This window comes from Mustela erminea, chromosome 8 (assembly GCF_009829155.1).
Source record: "Mustela erminea isolate mMusErm1 chromosome 8, mMusErm1.Pri, whole genome shotgun sequence".
Lineage (NCBI taxonomy): Eukaryota > Metazoa > Chordata > Mammalia > Carnivora > Mustelidae > Mustela > Mustela erminea.
This window is the reverse complement of record NC_045621.1, coordinates 84,296,029-84,304,790: the sequence shown is the minus strand read 5'-3', so window position 1 is coordinate 84,304,790 and position 8,762 is coordinate 84,296,029. Positions and strand designations below refer to the sequence as shown.

Below are 8,762 nucleotides of genomic sequence, written 5' to 3'. Positions count from 1 at the left end.
CTTGACACTGAGTATGGAGCTCAATGTGGGACTCATGACTTTGAGATCTTGACTCAAGCCGAAACCAAGAGTCACTCAACCAGATGCACCACCCAGGGATCCCCTAAAACGTATGGATTCTAAAGCTAATAACCTAAAACCACCGGACACGCACAAAAAACAAATGACTCACAAATCATTCTCCTTTCCTTCTGAAGGTTTTACAATGCACTATTAACCAGTCTTTTACTATTAAACTTAGATGGCGAATTGACACAAACAGTTCTGAGACCATTCTTCTGCCACTGATTAAGTCTGGGGTGACAGGTATTGAGGATAAAATTCATTTAACTTTCTGAGCTTTCTGGGCAAAGTTGGCAACCTTGCCAGCCTTCTTGTCTATTTCTTTGATAACCACCACAGAAACCAACTGTCTTGTGTCACGAACAGCTAAATGGCCCAGAGGAAGATAGTTAGAGAAGCTCTCAACACACAGAAGCTTAGGAACCATATCAATGATGGCAGCAACACCAGATTTCAGGAACATAGAGCCATCTTCCAAGTTTTTTCCAGAATAATGATCGATCTCCTTCAGCTCAGCAAACTTGCAACCAATGTGGGCTGTGTGACTACCCAGCACACATGCATATCCAGCACTGATTAAGCCTGGATAGTTCAGGATAATCACCTGAGCTGTGAAGTCAGCTGCTTCCATTGGTGGGCTATTTTTGCTATCACCAGTCATATTGCCACAATGGACATCTTTGTCAGATATGTTAAGATAATGAAACTCACATTGTCCCAAGGAAGAGCCTCACTCAAAGCTTCATGGTACATGTCAACAGAATTTTTACTTCAATTGTAACATTGACTAGAGCAAAGGTGTTTGCCATGCTAAGTTTAAGAATACCTGTCTCCACTCAGCCTAGGGGGACAATACCAATGCCACAAATTTTGTAGACATCATGGAGGGGCAGAGGCAAAGGTTTTTCAGTTGGATGAGTTGGTGACAGAATGCAATCCAGAGCTTTGAGCAGCATGGCTCTACTGGCATTCGCATGTTTACAGGTGACTTTCTATCCCTTGAACTAAGGCATGTTAGCACTTGGCTCCAGCGTGTTGTCACCATTCCAACCAGAAATTGTCATAAATACTACTGTGTTGGGGTTGTAGCCAATCTTCTTAATGTAAGTGCTGACTTCTTTAATGATTTCCTCATATCTCTTCTGACTGTTGGGTGGCTCAGTGGAATCCATTTTGTTAATACCAACAGTTTTACATCCAGTGTGTAGGCCAGAAGGGGGCGCTCATGGGTTTGCCCATTGTTGGAGATACGTACTTCAAATTCACCAACACCAGCAGCAACAATCAGGACAGCACAGTTAGCCTGACATGTGCCTATCATCATGTTTTTTTAATAAAGTCTCTGTGTCCAGCAGCATTAATAATGGTCAGGTAGTACTTGCTGGTCTTGAATTGCCACAGGGAGTTATCATTGGTGAAACCATGTTCATGTTCACTTTTAGTTTATCCAAGACCCAAACATACTTGAAGGAGTCTATTCCCATCTCAGCAGCCTCCTACTCAAATTTTTCCGTAGTTCTTTCATTGACCCCACCATATTTGTAGACCAGATGACCATTAGTAGTCAACTTGCCCAAATCTATGTGTTCAATGATGACAATGTTAATATGAGTCTTTTCCTTTCCAATTTGGTTTAGGTTTAGTGTAATTCTCATGACATCTGTGTTCTGGAAGTAAACCCTTTGCAAAAAATCTGCTTGTCTGTTTTCTTACAAGTATGTGAGCACACAGGGCAGCTTGGTTTTTAACAGTGGTTATTTAGAGACAACTGAATATCAATTGCTCTCTACAGAAAGCAATGTTTAAAACAACCTCAAAACTGAAAAGGAGAGAATGTGGCAGATAACATGCTGGCAATAGAACAGCTACCTCAGAAAGAGCTCATGGTTTCCAGGCAGAGAAACACTGCTTGTGAGCATGCTGAAAGAGTAGTCAACTGGACAGTCTCCATAAATGACATTTTGGTAATCATGGAAAATGAGAGAGAAAACTGTATAGATGCTCTCACTTACATCAAAGGGGATATGTGGATTCCAGATTCAATAAACATAAGTAGCAGGGTTCTTCTACAAAATTATATCATGAATTTTCAGATATATATGTTGCTGATGTTTTGATATGATGCTAAGACATTTTTTGTTTAAACTAATGTGATTTATTTTCTTGACAGATTTGTTAAACTGATGGATCAAAGAAATGCCACACACAGTTTATATTTTCACTCAAGAAAGGCATTTGGAATATCTCTCACTCTCTGGGATCACTGAGGAATAAGGACTCGATAATCACATAGGAAATATCTTTGGAATGTGAACATAGGACACAGCGACAGCATCACTGCCAGCAGAATGGGCAGGATGTCAGCCACAGAGAGAAGAGAGGCAGTGCGGTAACAGCTACACTTTGAAACTGAACCTGAATAGGAACCCAGGTTCAGAAATGTCCTGCCTATTCAATGATGGGTCATTTGTTTAATCTCTGTAGGCCTCAGTTTTTTTTCTTATGTGATTTGAGAATTAAAATATTGCTTACCTTAAGGTTGTTGGGAGAATTCAAGAGGAACTAAATGGATGGTGTTTAGTAAGATGACCAGCATCAAGTATTATGATACTAAAATGAATACATAGAAGTTGTAAGTAATTAGAAGCGTTCAGGCAGAGTAACAGAGTGTCTTTGTTTCTTATTCCACAGCTGTAGCAGCAGAGATGGAAAACCTTTGAGTTATCATAATATCATATCATATTCTAAGGAAGAAAGGAAGCCCTTTCCAAGAAGGATGACAAGCATAGGACATTCTCCTGTTGGACTAAAGAAGATTGTAGCTGAGACACTTAAGTTATTGAATATCTACAGAAACTTGCCTTTTTCTCTAAGAGGCTTGTTATAGAACTCAGTTTTCCACTTAACATTTTCTTCAAGTACATTTAAAATAAATCTCCAATATCTAAGGTAAATTCAGAATATGTGTTTCTTGTCTCCTAAGAGAGGCTAACATAATTACTAGGTAAAAATTCAAAAAGATGAGTCATTCCAAACTAACAAAATAAACATAAAAGGGTTAAAGGTATTCCTGCCATATCTTTAGGCAGGGTTCTCAGCTTTTTGTGACTTTTTTATCGTTGCTGTAGATAAAATTAGGGCTATAGTGATTTTAAATAATTTAATCAAGGTAAAATGCATAGTGTAGTCATTGACTAATAATGAACAATCATGAAAATGTGGTTATCATTCTTATCAGATGAGGAAATTGGTAAACACCTAATATTTGGAACAGAAAAGAATGATTCATTTAAAAACCCTACACATTGCACTCAATGGCAAATGCATTGTGATCCAAGAGGATAAAAACACCATGAAACGGATCATGGGATCTTCTATTGCATTAAAAAGAAGTATTGTGTTTCATTAAGAGAAATAATTGTTTTACTTTATACAGTTAAGATATCATCTAGAAAATTTAGTTATGGTAGTAATACTTTAAGAACGACTTGAACAAATTATAAAGACGGTAAAGAAGCTGGAGCAATTAATGACTTGATTTGGGAAAGGGAAATATCTAAAGGGAAAAAGAATGCTAAATCTGGTATCTAAAAAATTTTCATGCTTGAAATGCATAAAAGATCAGGATTAAGTGGAGAAAGTCATAAGGATCAGATTCTGAGCAAACATGTAGACAAATATTAAGTGGATCTGTGTTGGAGTACATGGGTGGCTCAATTGGTTAAGCAACTAACCCTTGATTCTGGCTCATGTCATGATCTCAGGGTCCTGGGATAGAGTCCCAGATCAGACCCTCTACTCAGAGGGGAGTCAGCTTGCCTCGAGCTCATCCTGTTCCTCCCCTTGCTTGAACACACTCTCTCTCTTTCTCTGAAATAAATAAATCTTAAAACAAAAAACAAAAAACAAAAACAAAGAACAATTGATCTTTCTGACAACTCAGAGATGTTTTAGGGATTGGAATCTTCTTTTTGACCAGTCTTTAGTGATCTTTAAATTTAAACTAAACAAAGGAAGGGAGTACATAGCATGCTTACGAGGTTCCCATCCCAAACCTAGGGCATATATTCTTAGCCAGCCTCTCTTCCCCATTGGACGATAGGTATCCTTTAATCTATAATCCTGATAGAATCCTTTAAATTTCATTTTAGACAACCACTGCCAATCAATTGGTGTGCCATTTCTGTCTAAATGATCTATAAAGTTTTATAAATCCTAATCTCATGATATTAATGTTTGAACTATGTTTTATCACCTAGAATACAGAGCATTATGTCTTTCATTTACTTATATAAAAATAAAGGAAGTAAAATTTTCAAACAATATTGTAATGTCTATTTCTAACGATAAATGATTTTGAGATAATTCTCAAATCTCAACAGAACTACCAGATGGTATGTTTTCTAGACAAGTCATATTTATAACAATGTATTTTTACATTTTGCAATACAACATAAAGCCTAATAATAAGATCTGAATTCTGCAAATACTAGACAAATCTGCAAGTATAACATTCTTCTCTCCTAGCGAACATCCTGTGAATTCATAAATATTTACATATTACAAGTTATAATTATGTAGCACTGGGGAAAAGGGAAAATGTAACTGTATATTTATATCTATAAGAATATAAAAGAACATTCATAAATTACAAATGTGCATTGTTCTAAAAAGAGTACCTACTGAGCTTTTGTATCTTAAGGCCAATACATAAGACAAATTTCTACATTCCCTACATTAGTGGAATAAAAAATTATAATTGTAAGTTTGAATGACTATTGATTGCTTATTATAGTTTCTATTAATAGTTGTAGATGATTATGTATGAGCACATCATTGTAGGTATTTGATAATGTAGAAGGGAAAGTTCGTATTGCTACAGGGATAATCCTCCTTAAGAAACTGACAAGCATGATTATAAAAAAATACTGCAAAGTATGTATTTGCTTTGAAACAATTACCTAAAATAGTGCAGTTAAATGCTATCTTGTTCTTGCTTTTTACACCAGTCAGTATTCCACAGTAAATTCTATATCATAGATTCATCTGCACACTAATAAAGTTCTGCTAAATAAAACAAAATTTTTTAAGAAATCTGTTGTGCCTATTACTTTTGAGTTACCCCAAAGCTTTAAAAAAGTAAAAACTAGAAACTGGTTTCTACACTTCTGTATTGTTTTTTACAGAAATTATCATCATTTACATCCATATTTTTTAAATGTTCATACTCTCCTTTTCTTACTATTTTTACCATAAAATATTCCAACAATTTAATTACTTCATAACTATATTTTTATTCATATCTCTGCAGGTACATTTATATATTAGAGTAAATTCAGCTCTTAAATAGTCTCACCTCTGAGGTTGACAGCCCTTATGTAGCAGTGACCTCCAGTCATCTGATCAAATTTTGGGTTACTTACTAGCTATAATCAAATATATTCTCATCTCTTATTTGAACAAATCATACAGAAATTGAATACAATTTTTATGAACACTAGCAATATGTTCACTTCTCTGATAATTTTGACATTAAAATTCCATCTTAATAATCCCATCCTTCAGGCTTTGCAGACTCTTAAGGTATTAAAGCAAAAATTATCCTAAGCAGTTAGATTATAATGTATTTAAAGATTAGACATTTCATGTTGAATATTAACTGCTCCACTTCCCAGGAAAAGAAAACTATGCTGATTTTCTTCTTCTATAATTTATACATTTCAAAGACCAGCTATCCAAGTTTCAAATCATATTGCAGGAAAACATTCTTAAAATGGACTTGAAATCTGCATATATTTTCAAAGGTATATGAAATGGCATATTAATATATATTAGAAATGTTTGCAATAATTATTTAATTTTATTTCAAAATAAGATACTATAGAATTATTAGCAAATTTTAGCAAATACTTAATAGACAAAAAAATAGTTAACTAAAGTGGTTAAGTTCTCTATTGAGAAAAGTAAATACCCTGTTAATATAAATATAAATATAAATACCCTGTCAGTTAATAGGTAAGATATTTATTGGTCATACTCTTTATTATTTGGAATGAAAGAAATTACAGACAAATGTGAACTAAGAGATGAGAAAATGACCTATTGTAATGTTTCTCAGGCTTAAAGATAAAATAAAATATCATTTTTTTAATCTCTAGAAATTATGTATGTGACTTGTTCATAAGTATGAAAGCCTGTCTATTTTGAATTCTCTAAAGAACAAAATTTTAAGCCCATTCATACATTGCAAAACCACTAACTTAAACAAAAGTCAACATCTTTTTTTCCTAAACCTTGTCATATAAGGTTTTTATGACCTTATAGTTCTATAAGGTCTGACTCTTCAGTATGACCAACATTTACTCATACAGGTACTCTGTAACACCTGAATGCTTGTGAGACCCCCCACCACCCCAAGTTAATACCTAATATCCTATGTAACCTGATGATATTTGGAGGTGGACCTTTCAGAGGTGACTAGGTCTGAGGGTAGAGCCCTCATGAATGGACTACTGATCTTATAAGGGAACCAAGAGAGCTCCTTTACAACTTCTACCATGTGAGGACATGATTAGAAGGTACCATCTACAAACCATGAAGTGTATCTTCACCAGATGCTGCATCTGCAGCAGCCTTGACCTTGGACAACCTCCAAAACATGAGAAATGTATTTCTTTTGTTTATAAACCATCCAATCTATGGTGTTTGGTTATAGCAACCTGAATGAAACAAGACAGAGGCTTACAAAAATAATAAATAACATGTTTCCAAGGGCCCTTGTTTCCTGCCTCTATCACTGCTGATCAAGGAGATTAATAAGAACAACTTGAATAAAAAAAAGGATAGAAATATCTACAACATATATCCTTTTACACAGTATATGTCAATGCCATTATCTTATTTTGTACCCATTAGCAAATTACTTCTATTCACCAGGCTTTATTTTTTTATCCCCCCAAAAAGATAGAAATAATAATTCCCCATGTTTTGTCTTTTTTTTTAACCCATTCATGTGTATGCATGCGTGTGTGACAATTGACTAGTGTGAAATCCCATTTTTATATTGCTTTGACTTTATTTCAACATTATATTGTTTGGGTTTGGGCTCCCCTGAAAGTAAATTCTAAACCTAGATTAGAGTGCAGGTTTTTGTTTGGAAGGTCGTAATAAAAGAAGCACCTACACAGCAAAGGTACCCAGAGATCAGGAGGAAAGGTATTTTAGTCTTAGTTTACTGTGTAGCAGGCAGTATCGTAGCCAATGAGGTTTATCCGAGGCGCGATTATTGCTAATTGAAAAGTAGACGCTTATTACCATTTACTGTATCTTGCAATTCTGTGTGAGATTGGCTGCTTGGTTTTTCAGTTGGTTTCACTTGGGACTTGTCATGGATTAGTACATTGGAGCTACATGAAGAGGTTTGCTGTGGGTAACAACAGGCTGAATCCTGCTGGGAATCATTGGAATATGGATAGAACTACCTCAGATTTTCCTTGCTCGAGAGGTGTAGAGCATCTACTTACTCTTTTTTTTTTTTTTTTTTTTTTTAAGATTGTATTTATTTATTTTCCAGAAAGAGAGAGAGAGAGACAGAGACAGAGAGAGCACAAGCTGGGAGAGAGTCAGAGGGAGAGGGAGAGGCAGGTTCCTTGGCTAAGCAAGGAGCCCCATGTGGGACACGATCCCAGGACCCTGAAATCATGACCATGAGCCGAAAGCAGACACTTAAACCGACTGAGCCACCCAGGCATCCCAAACACCTACCAATTCTTATTGGGCTTTGTGAAAGCAATGCTTTTGCTGAAATAAAGTTCCTGGCATCTCAGGTCTGCCACATAGGTGGGTGGAGGGCACAGCTCATGCAAGAGAAACTGCTGTTAAAGACAGTTGCAAGAACTTGCAATGAGAAGTTGAAGGAAGGCATGGGAATACAAAGTCCTAAGGGGATAGGGAATAAGTGTATATTTGTACAGCCTATAAATGTAACAAAATGAACACTCAGACCAAGGAAGAAACTTTATCAGTTTAGTCCTTGTGTTTCTTCTCTCCATTCATATTTCCTCCCTACTCCAAATAAATATCCACTATGGTAAATTCCATTTTAATCCTTTCTTTGCTTAAAAAAAATACATATATTTCTCCAACAGAATTTGTATTTGTAAAAACTACATTGCTTAATATTACCTATTTTGGAAATTTATATGCAACATACCCATTCACTGTACATTCTTATGTTTATCCTTTAAACTAAAGTACATTTGTTTTATTTGTTCTGTAGAGTTTCATTATATAAATCCATTTTATTGGTGAGCAATGTTTTTGATGAATCCCACAGAAAATAGAAAAGCATGGATTCTGTTACCTCAGGAGGCACTAACTCCATAGCACTTCCGAGTTTGTGCCCCCATCCCCTACAGGAAGATGCTGAAGAAGTGGGATTTCAAACTCTGCAGGGCACATTCTCCTAGGGGCCCAGGAGTACAGACAGAGTCCACACCCTCCATAGAGTACGTTCGGTTATGCTTTGATACTGAAGATTTTATATTACATTATTAAATAATTGCCTGCAACAGTTTTAATAGATAATTTCTATAAAGTTAGGGGATTTTCAGTATATTTGTAGTATGTGAACACTTTATAATAAAGGTATACACAATATCATTGAAGAGTTTTATCCATCTGTTGAGAAATCTTATATT

At 35.4% G+C, this 8,762-nt stretch overlaps 1 non-coding gene and 1 pseudogene across 1 annotated transcript; one reads left to right on the top strand and one right to left on the bottom strand.

Moving 5' to 3' along the window:
• Positions 1–322: 322 nt before the first annotated feature.
• Positions 323–1,718, bottom strand: LOC116597088 (annotated as a pseudogene).
• A 5,575-nt stretch (positions 1,719–7,293) lies between these two features.
• LOC116597945 lies at positions 7,294–7,428 on the top strand. Its single transcript, XR_004288861.1, has one exon. It is a non-coding gene; the product is annotated as a U4 spliceosomal RNA (small nuclear RNA).
• Positions 7,429–8,762: the final 1,334 nt, after the last annotated feature.